The 26,325-nt window shown below is 46.6% G+C and overlaps 1 long non-coding RNA gene across 5 annotated transcripts in view; it reads right to left on the minus strand.

Annotated features, from left to right (window-relative positions):
• The window catches only part of LOC135393985 (uncharacterized), a 416,022-nt gene that overhangs the window by 263,980 nt on the left and 125,717 nt on the right, over nucleotides 1-26,325 (minus strand). The window lies entirely within an intron of this gene.

Here is a 26,325-nt window from a genome sequence, read left to right on the forward strand (position 1 = left end):
ATAACGTTCCCCGTCACTTTTCATTAGCGATGGGGCAAGCGGCGTTACATGCGCAAACGGAGCGCCTGTGCGCCTTTACCGAGGTTCAGAACGGCAACGCAGCGGGAACAACCGTACGTTTCACGGTACGCTGTTCAAGGTTCGCTATTTTCGTTTAGTAAGCATTCCATATAAGTTTATATGAGACTATCGTATGTGTACGTTCGTTACTATGACCACTGTTGTTTGTGGGGTATTATGTATGTATGCATGTATTATTTTGAAGTACTCACGCCAGAGGCGGAGAGTTTTCATTTTCCCAGGGGGGGCAAGGGCGCACCGCGAAGTACGTACTCTGGCGGGGGGGGGGGGGGGATATGTTTATTAAGAAAAAAAAAGAAAGGAAAAGAAAGCCAGATTGATGTCTGCTTGTCATTCCAACAAAAAAGTGAAAGGGGGAAGAAAAAGGCAAAGAAAAGAAGAAAGCAAAAGAAAACAAAAAGAAGGAAAGAAAAGGAAAAGAAAAATGAACACAAAACTAATGTTGAAGAATCACACACTCCGGCGGGATCCTATGATGTATGCAGAACTGGTATAGAAATAAGCGGAAGGAAGAACAGAAAAACAAAACAAAAAGAAAAACAGAGAGAACGTAAACAGTGAACATGTGCACAACTGAAGGCATTACGCCTTTGAAAACTGAGTGCAAAAGGAACAAAATGCATTGAATCCTCGGTGTTTGACCCGAAATGCGCGCAATATAATGAATATGGTCAACGAAATGGAGCAGCGGGAGTTGAACCCGCTCCCAACGGATATGCGTTCCGAAGATCCTACCGTTACACCTCACGGGCAGCTGCTGGTACCTTTTCGACTGCTTCGTTTCATTGACCTGATTGCTTTGGGCGAAATTCAGTCTATGTGTTGTGTCATCCTCTGTGTTTCTCCGCACCACCTTCTACTGTGATAATGAGTATGGTGGGCGAATACATATTTTACAAATTGCAAGATGCATTTTTGGGGTTGGTGCCTCTTCGCTCTTTTGACCCTGGCGCGCCGAGCCCCAAAGGTTGGTGTCAGTCTCTTAGCGGGACTTCCCGGGGCAGGCGGCGCCCCCCCTCCCTAGTTCATGTTCCGGGGGGGCAAGGGCCCCCGCGCCCCCCCGCAGTCGGCGCCTATGACTCACGCGCCTCTGGGGCTGATGAAGCCTGGGCCGTCTCTGGCCCGAGAGAGAGCATGGACCTCCCTTTCATTTCATTTCAATTTGATACCTCCTTGAATTAAACGTATTTTTCATCTTTTTCAAGTTTCTTTTCTTTCTTTTTTTTAACAAACAACAGCGATAGCGTGTGGTGGTGATGAATAAGGAACGTTCCCACTAAAGTTTTGGCGCACTGCCCCAGGGTTCGGCGCTCAGTATGAGATATGAAATGATGAGGTGATGGGTGAATAATGATACTGCGCTCTTGACATTTTTAAATTACACTTTAATTCCCGAAGTGATCACTTCTCCGTGCGGTTCGCGAAAATACGCCAAATAAGCCACGATAAAAATTCAGAGGAAATACGGGCACGTCTAGCCCACACAGCGTGACTAATAATGGACACAACGTCATTTTGCTCTTGGAGCGGCTGCGCGTAGTGTTATACAACCGACTCGGGTGGAAGCCACATTTCCTCTATTTGCGCTTTAAACGAAAGGGAAAGAAACGCCACGTTACCGTAATGATTATCATGTACGAGGATCAGAGCCCGTTGCAAGACGCTCGAATGGTAAGACGGTGCACGGGTGCGATAACTATTTATAGTTTAGTTTAGCTCAGTACGCTACATCCTGTTTAAGTAAACGTTTGTAATAATATTTACTTGGGTTTGAAGATATGCGGGCCGTTAACGAAAAGACTGAACATATTTTCCTGTCATCGTATAGCCGTATAGGGGACAGTGAATGACTGGGGGGGGGGGGGGGGGATATGTTCGTTGAAAAAAGACGGGAAAGGTGAATGAATGGGCAGAGAATTTGACATCGACACTACAAAATAGACCTCCGCATAGTGCCCGTTTCAAAGAGGTAGCTTTATAAGGGGATGCCACGATATTCCACCGTTAAGGATCCACCGTTTAAAACCTCGGATGTTCAAAATCCCAGATTTCCAAATTAAAGCTTTAATATGAAGAATGGCGGAATCACAATGTTGAATAATACATATTGCTGACAAACCTCGCAGTACTGCGTGATTTTGACGTCAGTAGTTATCATTGTCGTGAATAAAAACCAGGTTTTTGGCGACCGTTAGGCTTAGCATGGCATCCACATCAGAGCAGCAAAAATTGTGAGAATTTTGTTAGGTTAGGTTAGCTTTCAGAGATTAGGTTAGTTTAGGTGTTTTTTGACAGTTCACCACGCCGCTGGGAGGCTCCCTACAGTTGGGAACGCACGCAACGCAACACTAGCGCCGTTTGGGATTTTGAACATATGGGATTCTAAACGGTGGATTCTTAGCGGTGACATTTCGGGATACCCCTTTATAAGGCCAGCCACCACCCGGCACCCTGTGTGGTGACGTGACAACACGTGACGTGTCACTTTCAGTTAAAATATTATGTGCAACATCAATCAGAACATATGCGACGCACGTTAAAACTACTAAGGCGCTTTAGTACGCTGTCCTTTGTGGCGATGTTTATGCCTCCATATGATATAACGAGAGTGGCATGTCCTATTCATTAAACCAATCAGTTCGTTGTTACAGATGGCCTCCACTCGAGACTGTCTGATCTTCATTATGTAGAGGGGGCCATGCGTTTCAGTACAGGTGGGACAAACTCATGCTGAGCGTGCGTCAGGTGGTCCAACAGCCAACTGGCAATGAGCCGTACATGTATGATTTATGAACGATTGTGAACGGCTTTCTCGGTTCTGTCTGCCTCGATCCATTTAGAGTATACAGTCTGGAAACCCCATGCTACGTAAAACAGGAACGCCTGGTACATTGGCGCTGAAGCTGAATATGGAAAGGAAAGAACGAAAATATGTGCAGGGAAAATTTATACCTAGCGCGGCTGGTATACGTACGTTCCTACATAGAATTATGCATAGCCCTACAGAATGAGATGAGCGCGACGCAGTTTATTAAAATCCTATATTGTTGCTCAGGTGATAGTAGACTTGTGCGTAACGCGTTACTAGTAATTGCGTTACTTGTAATCAATTACCTTTTTGAGTAATTTTTCGAGTAATCAGTTACTTTACTGACAAAGTAATTTTTCGAGTAATCAATTACTTTTCTGAGTAATCGATTACTCAGTAATTGATTACTTTTCCGGCATAGATTAGCTTATCTTTCAGATGTTCTGCCCGAAGTCTCAGCCCCTGGTGCCATCAGCCTATGGGCTGTTCTACTATAGCAAGCGGAGGTCATTGTAATAACGCTCCGGAATTTCAGAGTCTCTCTCCCTAATCTCTTCCTACACCAGTGTGATGGTACCTGAAGCTTTGGAGGTTTAGTGAGTCATGGGGAAGTTCCACGCAATGCTCTTCCACAATCGGGTCAACGTCTTCCCGGGCGTACAGATCTCCTTGTCCTACGTGTTTTTGTTTGTCTTGTTATTTCAGCTGTTCCGCTGTTGAACCTCTTCTTTTTTTTCTGAGGCACACAAAGACGGTTATAATTTGCTTGAATGCAGAGTAACGACCGAAGCAACGCGTTACCTTTCTACTCGTTACTCAATTACATTTGAAGTCGAATAATTGGTAATGGTAATCAATTACTTTTTCCACAGAAGTAACGGTAATCAATTACTTTTTCCACAGAAGTAACGGTAATCAATTACTTTTTTCGAGTAACGGGCACAAGTCTGGCCCCGTGGTAGTTACTTCCGAATCCATTGCAGTGTGACACGCGGTAACTATTGGATGAATGGAATAGCACGGAATGGAATGGAAGGCACTCCTATAGCAACGGAAAAGAGTGCAAACGCTGAAAAAAAAAATAAAATAAAGGAAGACAAACAGCCTATTATTTAGAGTATATACTTACAGGTAAGGCGGGTCAGCCTATGTGTGTGCGGCGACATACTGCACGTGCGGATAATCCCCAAAAACATCGGACACATGGTGCCCGAAGAAAACGCTGAATCCATAATCATAAACATACCATTCTTCTCAAGCAGCAAGCCCTTCATCACTCCGCACACCTACTACGCTTTACGTGGGATGTATATGATAGAAGTCATAATGACCGCCAGTGGTGCCGAATGACAGGATGTGTGTCTTTGTTTGGAGGGTTAATCGCTCTACAGCGTTTTAAGGAGTCCATTGAACACCACAGAATCTCTCTTGGCAGACTACATGCAGTAATTTACAGATTTTCCACCAATGCATTCTGAGACTTTCTTAGTGTTATATGCGAGCATCACGAAAAATCGTTCTGAAGATTACATGTATCGTTCCATTGTTCATCTTGCTTGACGTTCGTGTCTACATAACCCACATATTTTGCCTCCGCATTTTGGCTACTTATTAGCTTACCACTTAGCTATTTGGCCTGGTAGTAACTAGTTGGCTACTTATATGCTTCGATCACGATGAGAAGAACAAGAAAAAATAGGGAGGTGTGATTCACTTTCCTTTCCTGTTGCTCGGGTTCTCTTTGCGTCTTGTTTCATCAAATAGCAAATGGGCCAGACAGCAACGCTTTAGTGCATTCACGAGTTGCTTGTTTTCGAGCTATTCTGTTTTCTCACAACGACTGATATATATCGCTTGATCTAATGAATGCACCACCACGTGATGAGTTTTTATCTATTTTAATGGCGCTTAGACCCCATAAGTGTTCTCCCGATGTCACAGTCCTGTGGTTAGCAGACACTATGTGGCGTGCACGCCTGCGGCCCTTCTTCGTGCGCAAATCATTATTATGTCTCTATGTAAGCACAGAAGGGCGAAATGAACTTGAAAGCTAATAATGTACCGCAGCGGCTTGAGAACCACAACAACATTTGGGAACCCACGATCATGTCTGTACGACTTCGAAGAATATATTACTAGAAGCAACCACGTAGAGCTGCATGCAATCGACCACCGCCCATAGGCAAGGGGCTGGGCCCATGGTTCAGTAGCGTTCATGTGCACCAAGGTCTCCGTCACCTTTGGGATCTCCTGTCATCAACAGGCCTCTCCGCCCTGCTTTGATCGCATGAATCCTCATCTCCATCATCATCTCTCACTATCTACAAATGGCACTGGGGCAGCGCACATCCTGCTGGCCGGTATCAGCCCGATCTCATCATCGTCTCTTTATGTGTGTGTGTGTGTGCTTGTAGAGATGGATAAGTCGAAGTAGGAGTCGTACAAGTGACAAATCATTTGTTTTGCTTAATTATGATTTATTTATTGTTTCGTCGCGTGATGACCCTTAAGCTTTGCCGGAGTCATTGAAAATTTCGACACTACTTCCCCCCGCAGACAGCACATTAAGGGTTACCACTGATGCTTGTAAATCCATGTGATCTGGCGGTCCCGATGACAACGACGCGATGCCGAACACAGTCGGATACCAAGCCTGGCAGGGAGTGCGCCTCCAGTGTCACTCGCGGAAGCTCGACAGTATTATCTTCGTCGGACCTCAGAACAAGGTTCTCGTAACCCCGCAAATCCATGCAGCGATGCCCTCTGCACTTGGGGACAGGCCACTTGTAAATGTCCAGCATCACAAACTCCTCGGCGTAACTCTAACCACTAGCCTCTCTTGGAAACGTCACATCGATGGCATGGAGAAGAAAGTTCAGCGCTGGACCGCTGTCATCCGTCACTTCGCTGGAATGAGGTGGGAACGCGATGAGAAGGACCTCCTGATGCTGCGTAACGCCTTGATTCGGGCCACAGTCGCCTACAGTCTGCCTGTGCTTTCCCAGCACCTTAGCACAGAGGATCCGCGCTATGCTGGCACGGAGCCTACGGGTGTGCCTCGGTGTCCGCCGCGGGGCCGAGACAAGGCTAGTGGTTGCGGAAGCCCGCGACATCCCTTTTGAAGTTCTCCGAAACACAGAAACTGTACGCCAGTATCTCCGCCTGATTGCACACCATCGCCACCACCCGCTCATCCGTAAGCTTCGGGCAAGGCGTAGCACGCCGATCCATGGATGTATAATGTAATTCAAATCCCGCGTTCCGAAGTTCGTGATCAGCACCGCTGCTGAAAGCACGGCCATGTGGACACTTCCGTCGCCAAGCGTCACCGCCTCTGTCCCAGGGATCACGGACAACAAAAGGAGGTACCCCGACCTCGTACTACAGCAACTGACTATGGATTTCATCGGCACCGCATATGACGGGTTCTGCATGGTCTTCACGGATGGCTCCTCAACGAAAACTTCGTCATCCTCACATTTTGTGATACCCTCGATACCGCTCACCCGGGGCCGTCGGTTGTCTCATCGCACCTCTTCGACCTCAGCCGAGCTGTACGGAATCCTGCTGTTTTTACAATATGCGGCCACCTGCGACCCACGGCGATGGGTAGTCTGTGCGGACCCCAAGTCAGCTCTTCGATGCCTGAAAACCTCAGGTCTCCGCGGCTCACTGGCCACACTTGTGATAAACATTCTACGCTTACTGAAGTCCATAACTGCCCACGACCACACCATCGCTTTTCAATGGATTCCGGGTCATTGCGGAATCTCTGGCAACCACGTTGCCGACGCTGCGGCAGCTCACCACAAGGGCAAGTGTGTCCGGATTGTACTCCCAAGGGGGACAGACGGTGCCCTCTTCGTGACTGGGCTGCTTCCTCATCCGTCGAACAATGGCGCCGGGATGTCCCTGTCAGTATCATACTGGGAATTGTGGACCCAACATTCTCGTGTCGCTTACCGACATCTCTACCGCGCTTTATTAAGTCCCTCCTACATCGCTTACGGCGTACCGTTACGGTGTTGCCTTTACGCCGTACTACCGTTACCAGATAGGGTGTGCCAGTAGTCCCTTGTGCCCGGAGTATGATGTGCCAGCGACCGTGGACCATGTGATCATCGCATGTGCCACTTATAGGAGGGAGCGTCACTTGTTGGCAAACTACTTTGCGCGGATTGACAGCCGAGCCTCAGACTCATTTTGGGACCATGGGACACACGAAAGCATATGTCCGTCTTGCGACCCTTCGTCAAATTCCTGGAAACTACCGGCCTGATCGACACTCTCAAAAACCCCGTCAGCGTCGTCAGCATCATCCTCATCACCATCCTCTCATTTTCCCCCAATAGCAATGGGGTAGCATTCTGCTCAATGAGCGGAAGTCATCCCCATATCATCGTCATCATGTATTTCTCACCCTCTCTCTCTCTCGTAACCCCGGGGTTCCGTGGAACCTGGTTGAGAACCACTGATGTACAGCATAGAGAAGTGATAACCGTGAGTACCGACCTTCTTTGCAATTCCAAATTAGTGCCAGTACCCACACACTAATGTGTTGGGTCAATACATCATCATCATGTCAGCGACCAAAGATCCCCAGCAACACCGAATATCGTCTTGGTTTTTAATTCCGTGTTAGCATCGCGAAGCAACTGTGGCTATGAGCGGCGTACAGACGTGGACAGATGGAGAGAGGACAGCAGGAAGGAGTGGGGGATAAGGGTCCGAATATCCTCTGGATCTACGAGTAATGTCCTAACAGATTCGTACATCCAGAGGATAGTCGGTGTTGTTAGGGATGCGGCAACCAAAACGGTCGTCACAGAACACTAAAAATACAGGGCACATCACAGCGCTGAAGGACAAGCACATACACCGTGAACTCGAAATTTAAGACAAGATCTCAGTGTAGTCTGAACTGACAAGACGAAATACTATACTGTGTTTTGGCAGCCTTGCAAGCAAACTAAACATGTCCAAAAGAAATACGGTCTCGGAGCTCAGTAAGGCGCCCATCACTACAGACAGGGCTCCTTCCGGCCTGACATGTTCTGCCTACATGGTACGCGCCGTCCGCAATAACGATCACGACTTAGCGATGGCCAGCGATGTGGGAGGAGCGGAACTAAGAAAACGTGCGCTCAGCATCTCACACTCTGACACACTGAAGAGGAAGATCTCCGTCGCACATCCATGCTGGGCGGCTGGGAGAAGGAACTGGAGAGAAGCACGTCGAAGAGGGTCCTTATTCCACACAAACAGGGCAGCGATTAGAAAGGGCAGTTCTTACCAACGATCGACCAGGCCAAGAGCGAGATGCCACGTAAACAGCATCGGGGTGGCTCCAAGTGGTACACCGTAAGTCGTGTTCCTGGTGGATTGGCTATGGGGAGAGGTCGTACCGACTCGGTAAAGGAACGGACCCAGATTTAGCGCTCTCATCACCTCATACAGATGGTGCAGTTTCCAAATCTGAATGATATCGTGACAATCTCACGTAGGACATTCGCCGCATTCGGTTACAAGGGAAGTGGAATGGCACGTCGTGGGATAATATGGCATAACGGGCCCGATAGAAGAAGATAGAAGAAGGAGCTTCAAGCCAGGAAAGAACTTCTTTAGTACAGCAGCAACTGGGACACCGCCATTAAGTATGCCGATTGTCTGTGTTGTAGAGCACGCATGAAGACCAAGAACCGCACCACATCAAACCTTAATTTCCAGGAGTAACTGTGCAGAGCATTTGCACTCTGCGGAGACCCGCGGTGGAAGCAGGCAGTGTACGTACGTGAGAGTTGAAATGTAGAAACATTACATTATCACAGCGCGACCGGGAAGAGGCGCCTGGAGCTGTCTTTACAACAGGGTGCAGTCCTCCCATTCTGTCGCTTGAGCATTCCTGGAATTCCGCAGTATAGGCTTCGACTCCTAAGGTAAAGTATCAGGGATTTTTCGGCAAGACTGCCCCAAGATCAGTCGATACACCAGTAATCGTGTCAACTGCAAGGGCATGCAACAGTTTCCCATATTCAGGCTGACCGCGCTGATTGAGTCTTTCAGTTCATCTTAAGCGTTGATTAAGCAAGAAGTCTTTCCTGGTGAGTGTCGCCCCCAAGACTGTCAACACGAACGCGGTCGCGCATCTGCGAGAAGAAATATTCCCCTTCGAATTCATCTCAGCCGCTATTCACAGCCAATCTTTCACAACATTCTTCACGGGTGAATCGCAGTCATAACAAGCAGCATGTTTAACATCCTTTCTGAAGTGACTTCACTGAGAGTTCACTACTACCCAATCAACGCCCTAATCAACTCAACGGCTCCAATCGAACCGACTGTCATAAGGCAACAACTTTCTTTTTGTCAAGGCGGAACCCTTCTTCTTCTACTGATGAGGCACCATTGGACGGAATCCGCGGCGTTCACAAAGGCGTAGTGCCGCTCCGTGTGACCGTGACCTCAGCCGCTGGGTCGGTCGCAAATGAACTGTTTGTTCTGACCGGTTGTCAGTTACCCGACTGCAGGGTCTCCTTCAGACGCTCCAATTAAGGCTCATTGTGCCGTGCGCCGTTGGAGGCGTTCCCAAACGACGCTGCACATTTCACTGTCCGACAGTGGATCCATAACGAGCCGGGAGTGAGTGCCGTAGAGAACGGGCGCAACTTTATACCGCGTTCACTTCGGTGGAAGAGCCACTTCTGGTTCGGGCCTAAAGAATCGGGCTTGTTCTTTTCTTCTTTTTTTCCTTCTCTCTCCCTCTCTCTTTCTGCTTTCTCTCTTTTTTTCTCTCGGGGTATAAAACGTTGCAGGTGGGAGATTGACGGGTACAAGAAAGTGAAATGAGGTTTATGTAGTTCATAAATATGGCGATTATGATTTACACGAGATTTTGTGGTCTCAGCATACCTTCAATTGTGCACTGCCGCGAAAAGAAAAAAAAAAGTTTTCGCAGAATTGAAGGAATACAAAGACCAGAGAATCGCGCGTAAATCTCCACTGACGTGAGAAAACTGTTCTGTTGTTAAAGAGCAAGCAAGGTATTGGGATACATCCATAATGATAAAACTTGAGGCTATGGAGGCAACAAGAAAGAAAAAGAAGAAAAACGCACCTTAACAAGGCTTGTCCGCGTGCTTCTTTCCCTGTCTGTTTCTTCCACCAATCCCAATCAGCCAACACTTTTCGGTTGTGTGCGTGTGACAGGAAATTAAAAGAGGAAGTGCGAAATTTTATTGCACACATGAGGCAAGCTTAGTTTAACTGTATTCTGCTACCTTCAACGCGCTCCAGAAACCTTAGACGCGCATTTTTTTTTTCAATCATCATCATCATCAAGACACGCATGTTGTTGTCTCTTCCTGAAATGGATTCTAACTTTCCATCCTATAGGCTGCTATAGTCATCATCCACTAGAACGGAATATTAGCAATAATAGGATATAGAGTGTACGTGTCCGTGTGAAGGCCGCATATTATCGTGCGCCCTGCTGAACCCACATTGACCAAATGTTGGGTGCAGGATCTCTGTAGGACCAGCCAAGAGAGGGATGTATGTTTTGTACGAGATAAGCGGTTAGTAAAGTAAAGGGTGTAAAAATAAAGGGTGTGACAAATGTAACAATCGTACGAACTGAGGATGTAACGGGAATTCATCATTCAGTTGGCAAAAACATCGAGAAAAATGGAATCACATTATAGTGACTCATTAAGAGGTGAACAATACAAAAAGGTGAAGAACATTTGCAGCCAAGGACTGGACGGATAATTCATTGTATAAAATCTAATTGCTCCCTGTTCGGCAACCGAAATGCCTTCACGCTCATGGAAGGGGCTGGCGCTCTCCATTTTTTTGTTTTTCATTTTCATTTTTTCTCCTATCAAATGAAACCAGATGGCGCACTGACAGCTTCATGCACGCCCTGAGGCTACAAACGGACTATTTGGGCTGTAGTAACACGGGCTTCTGTTCTTAATTAAGTGAGCAGGATTTGGTGCGGTCTTCTTGACATGAAAAGGGACACTAGTGCTGGAACGTGAGGTGTAAGAGCGGGTAAGACATTATGACAAGACATGAGACGTTATGACGACATTCATCTACTACTGCACTGCACGAAATATGAGGACGAGAGAAAGATCCTCGAAAAACGTCTCTCCTCACTGGACAGCCGGGCACTTACCAATGCAAAGATTCTGGGTGCATGGTCTGTAGACGACAAATGCCGCAAGGCGGCGGGCTACCTGCTACAATTCCTCAAGGCCGCAAACCTGCAGGACCTGTGATACGTGTGATTCCACGCACCTTCATTTTCCTGTATTCGTTTTTTTTTGTGTGTGTATGTGATCTTTCTTTTTCTTTTTGTCCAGGTGAAGTTTTCTTGTTCTTTTTAAGAGTAGCAAGCAAAATATTGACTGACCTCTCCCAACACTTAAAAAGAAGAAGACTAGAAACTCTAGTACTACACTTATTTTTACTAGTACAGACACCAGAGAGAAAATGACAACGCATGCCATATTATGCACTCAACATTAATCCTGCAATAACTGAGGACAGCATTTATAGGAAAAAATAGCCGTTAATACCTTTCGAGACGAGCGAATTTAAACGCGTTCGATGGGCAAAGCGAAACAACTGCATCCCGAGGGCTGAGAGATTGCGTAAGATAATCCGTTACTCAGACGCGCGTCTGCTCTAAGCGTGAAGCTTTGCCCTATAGTCTATCACACGTGTGTTATTTCTATACGTATAGAGGCCATTTAATTTGAACGACCACCTGTTAAAGCCAAACTGAATTTTTCGATATGGCTAATTAACTTCATACACATTAACTGTGCGATAACCTATGAAAATTGTCACTGTTTCCTAGAACTTGTTAAAAGCAGCTTTTTTCGTAGCTCACCGTCGCCCCATACCCAGCCTCATTGCCCTTGGAATGCAACCTGTACCTGTCCATTCGGGTCTATCAGAGATCAAATTATTACGTCGATAACGTAAATTACTCACTCTATTGTAAATCACGCGAAGTATCGTGATATTCTGTACCTGAGGCACGTCTTGCAGTAACACGTTTCAGTCTAGACAGTAAGCGACAAGAATAGCAAATCCGACATGCCCACACAAGATACATGTACAATACTGCGTGCTCCTGGCATCGGAAGCGAAATGGGTTGTGGGTTTGAAAATGAGATGCGGCGCGACAGGTGCATCGAACGACAACGCCGCGAAGTTTTAAACGAATTCGACAGCTTATTCATTCATGTTGATAACACAAGGTGAAAAGAGGCAGGCGCTTCGGCGACACTTTCTCAAGACAACGCATCTCGGTATCTCTCTCCGCCACTTCATCCCAGCGCACGTTACGCAATTTTTGCAACGATGTGGCGACAGCGCCGTACGAGTGATGTTTATTGAAGGAAGACACGTATAAATCTCGTGGCGCCGGTGGCTGATGGCATCATCGAGTCGATGTCGTCGTAAAGTACAGCATCCGAGTTGCCGCCCTTTCATGCGAAGATCTGGATACGCTATATTCGAGCTCTTTATCTGTAATCTGGCTCAACGGCCGTTAGAATTTCGAGGGAAATATCATAAAGTTCCTCTGTCTCATCTGTGTCGATAGTGCTGCCGGTAGTTTGCAGGGCCGCCGTCACAGGAGCTGCCATTTTCCAAGTCATGTCCTACCTCGGGCTCTTACTTGGAAATTGCAAGAGCTGCTTCAGCTTTGAGAGTGCAGAATGTTTCAGCTTTCGCCCACGTATGTACACCCAACGCAAAGAAAACCAAATTAGAGAAGGCGTTTCTTCATTCATTGGGGTTCGGTCTTCGGAACGTCGATATGCACGACGTCCAGGACATTTTGTACCATAGGCCTGTGGTCCTTTATAGACAGCTCTCTCTAATTTCCTTTTCGTTGCGTTCGGGGTTCATTAGGAGAAAGTTGAAGACAGCTCTGGCGTTTCCAAGTAACGTTCATCGTTACGTACAGCACCATCGTTTTCCAATTCGAGTCAATTCAATTCTATAGTACCATGATGACAAAGAAGATCAAAATCCGAGAGAATTAAGACGAACTAAAGACAATTGACACACGCACCATTTCAATCTCCATTACGATCGGCTTTCAATCTATCAGTAATCATCTATACCGAGCTCCACCTTGCCCTTCTGCAGTACTGTCTCTTATTTTATTCGCAACGTGAAGATGCTGAAGACGAGTGTTCAACAGGAGGAGTGCTCCGTGTTCAAAACGTGTTGCGCAGGGAAACACAACATGGTCTCCAGCAGAACACAACGTGTCATTGAATTGAAACCATCTTACCTATTTCCTTGGTAACGAAACAAAGAAAGGAGGAAGAGGAAAGGCCCGTTCACACCTTGGGATCGTGACCGCCCTCCGAGATGCAACCGCCAATTTATCCCCCACCCCCCACCGCACTCCGAGCTTCCCACAAACCAAATACACGCAGAAAATGCCGCGACAGTGAGGGTGAAGTCGGAACAAAATCCCGTCTCTCTCATTCCAACAGTACACACCGGCAGCCGATCGCGCATTAGCCGACAGCAGAACGTGACACTGCACAGGGAAGTTGGGCTTACGTCGGCTCGACTCCGATACATGATCTCCGTGTAGACCTTATGCCAGTTTTACAAGGCCGCAAGCTGTCCCGAACTGACACGACGCCTGTGTGAGCGTATGCGTCACCGCGCCGTTTGACGGTTGGGTGACTGTTCTCGCAGTCGCTCACGCTGCGATTCGTGTCACGCTGACGGCAACTTATAGCGGCAATGAAGAGGAAGCATGATGGATGAATTCGTCGCGGTTTCGCGTAATTTTCTGTGGCAGATACGCAGCGGATGATCGGGAATGATCGGCTCTGACACGGGGCATACGCGAACGGAGAGTTTGGTTGGGGTCAACTGCGGAGATGGAGGAGGTACGAGAGTGAAACATGACATTCCTTCTTCCAGTCGTGTGTCAGTGTTCGAGAGATTTACCTTTACCGTATACCATCACTTTCACTTTTTTACGGGACAAACAAAAACGAGGAAAGAAAAGAACGGAGCTCTTCGTTCATGGAGATTATCAGCTTCGTGATTGTGTGCGGTAGAATATTTAACTCGACCTGTATTTCTTCTGCCTGCATTTTTTGCCCCCCCCCCCATCTTCTTTTTTTTTTCTTCTTTCTTACTTCAGTCATTTCCGCTGAATGACAAATTTCTAGTTTTGGAACAACAACAATTAAATCATGCATCACGATGTTGCGGGGTGCTTATCTAGTACTAAAAGCGACACCTAAAAAAAATTTGAAAACAGAGAGAGAGAGAGAGAGAGAGAGAGAGAAAAAAAAAAGAAACTCGGAGTAGACGGAGAGCAATTACAGCTTCTTATCCTCTAGGGTGCAATTGCTCCCATTTTAGGCCCCTGTTACTGAAATTTATTCCCAAGCAGTGAAAATAGTCCTTAAACTTCGCACAAACGCCCGTGCATCTGGCTTCGAAAGGGACTAAAATTACGCCCTTTTCATAGCGTGTATAGCTTCTGCGATCGCATTGTTTGTGTACGTTTATTTGGTGAGTTTTACGAAAGAAGGCAAAAAGACGTTCGGAATTTGTTGATGGACGCAAATAAATTCCACGACGCAATTTCCGGAGATCTCCTTGAATTTCCATACATTTACGGAGGCCATATATATACACTCGCAGTTCCGATGGCACACTGAACAGTAGCTAGAAGTCCCAAGTTCTGCGCGCGAGCTACACGGAGAAGCATCGCGAAACTAATACCGAAAATAAAATTACATACAAGAAATGAATGCCGACAATAAAGAGTAAAAGAGCTGTCACCGCACAGGGGTTGTATCCTATAGCTCGAAGCCTCTTTTAACAGGCTTGCCACCTGTCGAGACATATTTCAGACGTGCAGGGCAGAGTCCGCCAACCCTTCCAGCCCTTCTGCACTCTTAAAAATAAGGTCGGTGCGCTCACTAACTAAAAACTAAGCCTTTACTTGTCACACCAGCCACTAAGATCTTAGTAACCGTAGGTAGTAAAAGTGGCAGTAGTAACATTTACTAATTGAAGAGGCTAGTAAAGAGCACTACCTCCAGCAGTAGGTCTTAGCTGATAGCACTGCCTTTGGCTAGTAAAAGCGCGACCTTCGCTTAGTGAAAATTGCAAAGTGTACACTGGGAAAAAAGAAAGAAAAAAGCGTACATGGCTTGCGTATAATTTCGGAAAAAGTGAATGCTAAAGTTTTTTCAGCGCCAATATATTTCCCAACTTGTATATAAAAGTAGTAACAAACATACGAAGATATATCACCTCTAGCTGTGGTTGTGTGTGTGTGGGAGGGGGGGATACTCGGGGGATACTGCGCCTATACAAACTCAATTCGCAAAGCATGGGTGTGAACGAAAAAGGACAGCTCTTCCTAGCAGATTGCCATTTGCTGGACAACAGATACTGATATAATGCATCGCAACTTCTGAGATTACGAAGTCGCCACCAGCCGCGAAGCGACTTCTTGGGTGTGGATGCGCGCATGCGGTTGTCTCAGGAGCAAATAATACGCTACCGTAAGTCTCACCCGTATTGAATAAAATGCTACTCTACTGACACATGTGTTTTTAAATCAAATTACCGTTTAACTCAGATAATATCGCCTCTATCACAAATTAACGGGCATAAAATAACATGTAGCAAACATAAGTATCGATCTAGTAACAGCTACTAAGCAAAACTTTCTGGCTAGTAACGGCAGTATTTACTGCTTTCTACAACTCTTAGCTAGTACTCAGCTAGTGACCAACTAGTAACGCACTTCGAGGGTAGTAACCGCAGTCGTTACTACCTTTTTACTAGCCATTTTTCTAAGAGTGTGTAACGCGCTTAGTCACCTCTTCAATTCCGTCACTAATCTCAAAACCTGGAACCATGGGGAGCGGCTCCCTTAAAGGACCTGCTTCCAGGGCAACGGGGACCACTTCATCAGTATTCCGATGCACCGCGGTGAGTTTGTTATGACAATAGCTCATTACCAGTATTCATCAAGGATGCTGTATACCGGTCCAATATCTCTTGCACAGCAGTGTACGACCCCATCCTCCTAGAAGAGATCTCGGAAAAATATATCGTCGGATAGTGTGGGCAGTGTTACAATACGATGGGAAGTTCGTCTAATGTGTATTAGATGGTTTGGAGGAAGTAGGTGTTTACGTTATCGTGCGCGTGCTCATTTACTGCGAAGGAAAACACTTGGAACAGAGAATCACGTTTTCGACAGCGGTCGTCATGAAACAATTAAGGCACATTTCTAAGAGAGACGGAAAATTTGGATTTACCTCTTTGCGTTCAGAAGCACAGTGCGGGTACTGTGGATGCGCCAACATGTGCCCGCGTCACCCTGAAGACGGTAGGTTGTTTATGCGGTGAAATCCACCACTGACAGGCTAAGGGTCACGACGTATAATTAAAATGTGACATACGACTTGACATCATGCACCGTCCGGCACTGATATAACTTTTATACCGCCTTATTTTCCGACCTTTGATACCTCTCAAGGGTCAACAATGAAGGTACAAAGATGAAGCACCGAAAAAGGTTTTACTAACAAGCTTTCGCGCAGGGTATGCGCTTCATCAGGTGCAGCATGCGTTCTGTACCTGATGAAGCGCAGATCCTGCGCGAAAGCCTGTTAGTAAAACCTTTTGAGTTGCTTCATCTTTGTAACTTCATTGTTTACTCCAAGATTACACCGCTGGACTGTGTGCTCTTTATTTTTATTCCATTTTCTTATACCTCTCAAGTGTATGATCGCCATAGTTTCCTTCAGTAAGACATTTCTCACAAAGTGATGAGAGAGAGAGGTAAAGGAAGACCACAAGGTTGTAGGCATTGCCCAAAACTCAGCCTCACCCGAGTGACTGGTCTTCGGGCTTGCCTCACCACTTAAACAATTAGCACGTTGACCATACGGTCCCCCGGTTTACAATAACCGAACGTCTACTTTCACAGAAGCGGTTGGCGAGGCAAAAAAGAAAAAACGGGTAGGGGAGGAATCGCGCCATTTAAAATGTAAACCGACCTGATCGCCCGGGCCCTTTGTCGGGAGTTGAATGCCTTGTTTGCTCAGTCACTCCCAAGGCGAGGAGGCTGTTTGGTGTTAGGCATCCGTCAACTCTCATTTGGCGCCTTTTTCACTGTGCCGCCTCCTTCCGACGGTTGTCATATTTATACAGGAAACGTCCGCCACCGACACCTCCCGTCTGTGGTTTCAGGTGGGCTTCCCAGAGGGTTCCCGACCATACGTGATTCCTGCGTGTATACAGCACTATGTATACTAGGAGGGGGGGGGGGGGGACGTTCCCAGAGTGCGGCGTATTCCACTCATAAGTACATATTCATGATATTCAGTCAGAAGTACTGTATTGTGTGTGTGCGTGTGGTATGGTATGGTATGATATTCATTCAGTCATACGTACATACCATATACAGGGTGTTTTACTTTAATCAGGACAGATTGTCCAGTAGTTGCATACGCTGTCTTGTAGGATGTCCTCCTGGCCGTATAACCCAGCTGCGAAAACGAAACTCACGTTGATCTTAACCTTTTCATAAACAATCTATCCCGATTAAAAACAAAACAAACAAACAAACAAACAGAAAACACCCTCTATTCAGGGATTCAACATTGCTGTCTTCACCTTTGGATCATTTTCTAATCCCATCTTCTCTGTAAAAGTTCATTCTATATTACTCCAGACAGAGGCGTGTGACGGTATGGAAAAGAGTGAAAAAACCTTAACGTTGCTGAAATAAATGATAAGAAATGATAAGAACAAGGTTGCGGTGTTGGTACGCAAAACCGTTGATGTGAGAGTTTCGGGAAGGAGAGAAGTTCGAACACACAGTGCACGCGCATCATGTTAACAAAGCATGCTAATCCGAAACTGCAGTGCGGCAACCGCGGCTGTGCTCTTAAATAAGTAGGTGCTCTAATTAGCGAGGCATTTGAGAACGGTATTGTGAAAGTAGCTTCTTGCCTAATTGGCATCGTACAGCGACGGTCGCAACGTGTTTGTCATACTTTGCACTCTTGTCGAAAGTGATCCACACAAATATGCCAAATAGGGGTCCGATTCTCGACGTTACGCGCATACCTTTCCTAATCTTGGAAACGCTCATAAAAACCTCTTATCGAATGTGTTATTGATGTGGTCTCTTTTTAATCCCCCTTATTACCTGTACCTTCCGCGGAATCGTTCACAGCGAGAGCCGCTTCTCCACATACAATAAATCAATTCGATCATCTCTAACGTCGTACTGTTCGTGCATGTGCTCCCCAAACCTGTTGGAAGAACAGAGCATTTACCGTGTTTTCTTTGTAGTTTCATTTAAATTTCGTGTTAGCGCCACGAAGCAACTGTGGCCATGAGCGGGATGCAGACGCGTAGAGATGGAGAGGGGACAGCAGGAAGGAATGGGGGACAGGGGGGGGGGGTTAGTATGCGTCCTGGGCCGACTTCAGAGGAAACCGTGCCGTCATTCGGCTGGAAAGTCTGCCGGAAAAACCCAGGGACGTCTGAGACAGCCCACAGTCGGTGCGGGGATTCGAACCCGTCACCTCCCAGTTTCGGCGTGAAAAAAGCGATCATCCTAACCACTATGCCACGGGAGCTGGATCTGTGTCTGCGGTCTTCATATAGAATGCGATACAATATCTTCTTCCTGACGGACGAAATTTCTTTTGCATTTATGTGGGCGATGTTGCAGCTTGATGATGATGGACAGAAGAAAAAAAAAAGGGACAACAACAACAACTTTATTGTGAAATGGGGAGAATGCAGCTTACTTTGACGAACTCCCATATTCTTCCATATTTGATGATACTATACAGGATGTTTGCTCTAACGTGTATAAAAATTTTATATAGAGCGAGCGATAAAAGAGAAACGAGCGCTACTTTTCAGCTACTTGACTAAGAAACAGGTGCTACTAGTGAAGCAGTACCTGTTTCTTACTCAAGTAGCAGAAAAGCACCACTTGCTTTTCTTAGATCGCTCGCTTTAAATATAATTTCTGGACAGTTAGATCGAACACCCTGTATATAGTTTCGTTTTTCCTTTTTTTTTGGGGGGGGGGGGGGAGGTGGGTGTTTAATGCCATTTGTCGTGGCATATACCGTACTAGAATATTTTTGCTAAGTCGATCTTAGTAACCATGGTGAAATTGTTAAGCGTCGTTAGGCGTGTAGCCTATACGTTGCTGATGGTATTATTTAACTGCTGTTGCAGAAACGAGCCATCACAGAGATCTTAAAGACGTGTAACAATGTGAGCCAAGTGGCTCTGTCTAAAATTTCGATTCGATTCCACTGGATAGGATCAAAATAGAATTCACCCAGGTTCATTGATTACAATATTTAAAAAAAATCATTCCGAACTTCGTCGTGTGTCAAGTCCTTTTTCAGTCTTCGCACGATTGGATTGGATAGGATTGCAAAAAGGACTCCACACGAGGAATGGAATCAACAGTTAATTCCTCAGGAGATAGGAATACTAAAGCCTACAGTGCAACAATGCGCGCTTCGTACTGCGAGAAACGGCGACAATTTTATGAGTTTTCTCTTTTTTCCTCTTACAGTCTGTGCGCGCGTGTTCTTGACTTGTTATTTAAACTGTTGGCTGCATAGGAACAACCACTGTATAGGTTATTGGCCTTATAGTGCCACGTGACCCCACGTAACGTGACGAGTGACACGAAGAATTTCCTCAAAAATTCGCTTAGACGGTCCTGCGGAGCTAGCGCAATTCAACGGATATAGCACAATGCCCAAACACGTGACCTATTTTTTGTTCCCCCGTTGGTTATGTCTCGTATATGCAAGATCATTGAGCGTGTTCCGAGCTGTATTGTGAATGTTCGAACACGATACCTCCAGGAGCGTAGACAACACAGACTGGTGACGCAGGTCACTCGATACGTTTGCATGATGCGTCGCCGGCTTCCTGCCGACGTCATTCAGAAAAGACCGAGTCGTCGATAGGCGATAAGTTCCAGCTTACTTATTACCGAAGAAAGAAAAGATAAATGGAAGAAAAGAGCAACAGGCGTACCATCCCCGAGCATGGTCTGGGACACATTAAACTACCACTGACCTGTCACAAGGCTGAACACGTCAAGCCACTATCATCTGCTTTTCACCCTCTTTGACCTCTTCACCTAATGAAGGAAAGGACGGGGGTGCAGGCATCGTCTGTCCGTGGTTGACAGACGCTTGATGGATTTCAGCCGGAATTGAGATCAAAGCAGGCGAGCGTGCGTCATAAGACTTCCCTTGTTAGTGAGAGATTTTTATCTTTCCCCGCTGATATGGTGAGGGCATCCGGGCGGGGGAGCTACAACGAAGGTAATTACATTGACTCAGCTTTATCACTTTCATTTTTAATAGTGAATACCGCGTGGTATGCCCGGATTTGTCTGTTGGTGACACGAAGCACAATGAAGGCTATAAATAAAGATCGCGTTGGAAAAGTAATTTTTAGTGACAACATCTGTATTAGTTGTTGCGAATACGCACTGTAGAGAGAGAGAGAAAAAAATAATGTGTCAGTTGACAGTACGCAGAGCTGTACCAAACATAATGGGTCTTCATAAAAGCACTGAATAATATTCACTGCATATCAATCTAACAACGTTTAATAGTTCGGCAGCGGCTTGCCAAGCGGCTTGATAGCGGCTTGCCAAGTTAAAGAGTTATGTTCTAGCCTTGCCGATATCACGTGTCCCACCCTTTAACCACACGAGGCTTACTGGCTAACACGGACACCTTCCACGGCGCGACTGGTAGGCGACACGTGTTCGAATCCCGACACAAGCCGAGTGTGTTCCTGAGAGTTCCTTGGTCGCTGTAAGAGAAATGTTCATGTGTAGTCCAGCAAACAGGACATCCAGGACACATGGGTAACCCAGCGAACCGGTGAGGAAATGTTAAGGGAAAGGACTCAGGACGACAGCCGCCAACAATTTCGAAACAGACAGTCCAGAAGAACAGTTTCTGTTCGAAATATCGGGGCCTCTCGTCCTGAAGCTGTTCCCTTTCAATGTCTGCGCAGTTCTCTGTGAAGTCAGACTAGAGATGCAGAATTTCCGGAAATTTTGAATTGTTCGAAGAAAACCGTTTTTTCTTTCGGGTTTTTTCCGAAAAATTCGAAAGAATGGAAGCAAACGTGGTTACTGCTGAGTGGAAGCATTGCCGGCCAAACCACAGCATACAATGAGCTAGAAGCTTTAGTAGTGTTTATCCTCTAGGCATAAATGCAGAGCAGAGCATTCCATGAGACTGCTGTCTACTCAGCGATATAGGTAGTTAGAACAACCCATCCACTCCATGCAGAACTCCGACATTACGTGAACGCGATGGCGATCGCTTGGAGCGGCCAGACGGAGCTCTAAGTTGGTGGTTGTTGGCGGATTAGAGGCACCTAAGGCACTGTTGGCGGGTTGGAGCGCATCAAAGGCACGAAAATTTACATTTTTGAATTTTGCCGCCTGGAAATTTTGGGCTATTTTTCCGGAGACGAGAAACCTCCCTCCCCCCCCCCAAAAAAAAAAACATTTTCCCCCCAAAATTGCCGTTTTCTTTTTTTTTCTTTCGGGGCTTCGCATCTCTAAGTCAGTCGAGGGATCCGATCTTCAACTTTTCGTTATCCCATAACGCGCGTTAAATACATTACTTCGGTCCGTGCTGGCTGTGGTGGTGGTGGTGGTGGTGGTGACGAAATCAGCTTGCCGTTGCTGCAACACCACCTAGATAAAGAAAGTCTGCTCATTGCCTCCTCTCTTTCATAAGAGTCGGAATTCGTCTGCTAGTGCGATTCACCGTTCTGCGAATTCAAGAAGTCGCACATGATTGCAGCTCACCTGGAACCTGCAGACCTAAATGTTTAGACAAAATGTGCGAGACGCTCTCCAGAAAATCAGTTTTGAGGAAGATTGAGACCGTTTTGCGCTTTATTTCCAAGTTTTCCCATTCAGTACGCGGGGACGTTCAGTCACAACTCGCAGACGACGATGGTTCTTCTCCATAGCCACGACCGCTGAAAGCACGTTCGTGATTGGCTTCGGCTGTTGAAAACGTTACCCTGATTGGCTGGCTCTTAATTGTTACGTCACGATGGCGAGCGCGTAGGCTTTCTGTATCTAGGTGGTGTTGGTTGTTGGCCTCATTTATGTGGGTAGCGACTTCGGTCTGTGGTGGTGGTGGTGGTGATGATGATGATGATGAAAGGGCTCGCCGTTGTCGGCCTCACAGAGGTGGGCAACGTCACGACTGATGCCCTGGGGAATTTGCGTCCTGGGCCGACTTCTAAGGGAACTGTGCCGACATATGTCTGAAAGCGTCTGAGGAAAACCCAGGAAAAACCCCAGACAGCACAGCCGGCACCAGGATTCGAACCCGGGTACCTCCCAGTCTGTGATTCGCCACGAGCTCTTGCCCCAGCCTACCAGAGGGGGCTTAGTCGCTTCATCGTCGTTACGGTCGTTACAAGCTAACGAGTGGCGGGAAATTCAAAAAGGTGTGCACGTGACACATTGCGAGTGACGTATACCACGGCCTTCACGTATCGCGCGAAGAGCGCTGTGCACGTGTTTTATCACGTGCCCACCTTTTTAAATTTCACGCCCGCCTTTTTGAATTTCCCGCCACTCGTTAGCTTGTAACGACTGTAACGACGATGAAGCGATTAAGGTTTGGAGCGCGCGAACTTTAAATATAACGATAACGATCGCTACGTGAAAGTTACGATACGATCCCGAAACGAACGATACCCGATACGATGAAAGCACGATACCCCAGGCAACAATAAGGCCACAACACGAGGGAGAATATGCCACCAACCAACACACACCAACCCACCCTCAGTCTTGATGCGCACACTGCCAAGAAACGACGTAGACCCAGTCGCTACCACAGCTACCCCCTAAACCAGCCTTCACATTCCTCTCGTACCACCATTAGTCTCGACCGCAAAGCTTCCTCAACCTCGACAGCTTCCTCACAACCTGTCTGCTCTCGTTCCGTAATCTTTCCAACCTTTAAAAAAAAGGTCCTCCGTTCACCACAGCCAACGGCAGACATGCACACACACACACACAACTCTGTGAAACCATACCCTCCGTCACACAGCGCCAACTAATGATGGAAGCCTTCCAATTTGGTCGGATTGCATCGCCGGCCGTATTCTCTCTCTCTCTCTCTCTCGAGGCAATACACGCGGCGCAGAGATAAAAGTAACGGGCGAAAAAATATAATAACTAAAGCCAGACGCGCAAGACCCGAAACTAACGACGTGAGATGAAGCTTCCAACGTTGCACGCAAGACCCGTTGTTAGCGCGCCGACTCTCCCGCCACGTTATTAAAAGTGCCTCATCAGAGAACAAGCGCCCGGGCACCGCCATCATTATTATCCGCAGCACCCGCTACGCAAATTAAAATCTCGGCCTCCCGAGTTAATGAGCTACAGCGTCCTCTCTCTTCGCGTGCCATACAGTGTATGTGTGTGTGTGTGTGTGCGCGCGCGTTTCGGCTCAGGCGAAGGCGCGCGGGCGGGCGCGCGCGTGCGGCACGCGCAAAAGAGAGAGAGAGAGAGAGAGCAAAAATCGATTTTATTAATTATAAGAGACGCACGCAGCTTGCACAAAAGATAATTAGCGACTTGTCATTAAGGAACGGCTCGACCCGGTGAGTGAGAGGGAGGCAAAACGTTTTCTTGCTCTTTGGGAAAAAGTCTCTCTCGCGCGACGCAAGATGGCGTCGTCGCCGATCCTTCATTTAAGGACTAATTAGTCTTCTCATTACGCCCTAACGGATGTCCGTGATGAAAAAGTAATGAACTTCATAATTAGAGGACAGAAACCCCATAAAAGCATTGGACGGATCCCTAATCTCAACCTAATTAGGTGGTTGGGGAGGCAGTCCCGTGGCGTGCTGGAGTGGGACCCCTATCCTGTAGAGGGTAGGGACAATCTTCCCTTTTTTTATATATGTACATATATCTCCGCAGCAGCCATGAGGGCATCTCGTTTAGGAAAAAGTTTGTTTCCTTTCTCGGGTGGGATTAGGCGACGGAAGAGTCTCCTGACTGGTGGTTGATAACTAGAGCGTGGTTGACGAGATTGGATGAGACCATCTCGATTACAGGTTCCCTAATGATGGCACAACAGAGGTGGAGTGTAATGTGAGCACTCCGGTCTATGGTGGAGCATTTGGTTGTGAATTGGGCGTGGTGGTAGTGGTGTGTTGTGTTATGCTTGGTTCTCATCCCGTTCATTAGGATACCTCGAAGAAGCCAGGGAAAGAAGCAGAAGCTTAGTTAGTTGCTACTAGAAGCAGAAGACACTGAACATACAATAGAAACCGTGTAGGTCATTTTGGGCGCTAAGTTTCTTTCCTAAAAGATAGCGGCTGCCGCTTGTAACACCTTCGCCGCGTACGAAATGACATGTAGATGCAGGCGCCAGTAGTAGCAGCCACCCTGCGCCGATACTTTTTTTAAATTTTTTTTTACATAATACTTACTTACTTCGTGGCTAATGAGGAGGAGGTGCGAGCTATATAATAATTGGTATTAATATATTTTATTCTCAACGAAGCACAATTTGTAAGTGTATCGCAGTACCCAATTAACAGAGGGCTGATATACGAAGGGGACAAATGACTGGACAGATGCGTAACAGAAGTGGCCATCGACGTAGCTGTACCGCACTGAATGCTATTTGCGCTATTCTTTGCTGTTTATGCGCTGTTGTATTCTCCCCATTCTGAACTTCGAAGCATTATTGCGTAATGACCACCGTCTTCCAGACTTAGGGTAGCTCCTCGGAGAATGGCCGACGGATCTTAGACAGCGTGCGACAGCTGCTTTGATGAGATTTCTTGTGGACATTCCAGTGCCTCTAAGTTTTTAGACATACTGTTTTTTTTTTTATCTTCAAGTGTTTTGTAGGCAGTAGCCGGCTTTAGTGTTTTGTAGGAGCCTCCATCTCAATTTTTTTCTTTTCTCGTTCCAACTCCAACTCCATAAAATAAAAAAAATAAAAACTACATATTTCATTCTTGCAAAGGCTCTAAGAGCGAACGAAATGAAGCAATCTTAGTCGCAAAATTTAAAAAGAACACAAAACGTTTTGAGTAGCTGTAGATTTTCCCCGATTCGATCTTAAATTAGTATGCGTCCTGAGACAAAAACGAAGCGCTCATTCTTGTTCCATAATGAGAGGCCCCGCATTTAACGATGCGGCATCCCTGTTATAAAACACGAAGGCAGATGGCAACAGTTTTATCTGAAACAGGTGCAGTCGCTTCACTTGCAAGACAGCGCAAAGCAAAATAGAACGTTTCAGCGCATCTACAAGAAACCGTCTTCCAGCTACCGTTAATGTCAGTGTTGAAACTTTTACATGCCGATAGAAACGCAGCTTCCTTCTAGTTCTGTTTCATTTTTATTTTTTTTATTCCGTGTTAGCGCAGCGAAGCAACTGTGGCTATGAGCGGCGTACAGATGGGGACAAATGGAGAGAGGACAGCAGGAAGGAGTGGGGGCACAGGGAGTTTAGTATGCGTCCTTGGCAGACTTCAGGAGGAACTGTGGCGACATTCGTCCGGAAAGTCTTCGGAAACCCCAGGGGAAACCTCAAACAGCACATCTGGTTTATGCTTTATCCTATCTACAATGATAAGCGAGAACGATCGACTCATTCACAACACCTGTACACTCTGAGATAAGAATATTATTAGTGATAACAGTAATAATATTTATATTAAATTTAGTCCTTTCGAGAACTAAATGCATTGCCACAACTATTAGCCACTGTGGGGACGAAACGCAGTACACTGCAGGCGATGTTTACGGATTATTTGCAGTGTTGGGAGTAAATTTCACGGCCAGGGCACTAAAATAGGGAGTAAATGCAATCCAGGAGACTGGAATTACCCCCCCCCTTTGTTTATTTGTTCTTGGAGTGTATATCCGAGACCTTCTCGAACTACTGCCTTCATAAAAAAGAAGCGACAGATCACCTACAATATCGAGACAGTCATTAAAGTCGGACATAAAACACAGCCTGGTTACGGAGGTACCGCAACCCAAAAACACGTCGGTGAGCACCAATTAGAGTTAATGCGGAATTCGAGTCCGAAACGGGTCCGCCGAGGAGCTTGCGCGAATGAATGGTTCAGGCAAGCATAACGCAATTGGACCAACCCTAACGAGAAACCTTTGTCGCGCAAGCGGGCATAATTAGGCTCACTTTACGAGGTAATGATGGGATCTAACCACAGCAATTGCTCCGAGTAGTGGCCATGCCATGCACGTTTTTCGGGCCGAACATGGTTGCCATCCACTCAGCAGATTGTCTACATAATGCAGGAAG

Source organism: Ornithodoros turicata, chromosome 5 (assembly GCF_037126465.1).
Source record: "Ornithodoros turicata isolate Travis chromosome 5, ASM3712646v1, whole genome shotgun sequence".
Taxonomy (NCBI): Eukaryota; Metazoa; Arthropoda; class Arachnida; order Ixodida; family Argasidae; genus Ornithodoros; species Ornithodoros turicata.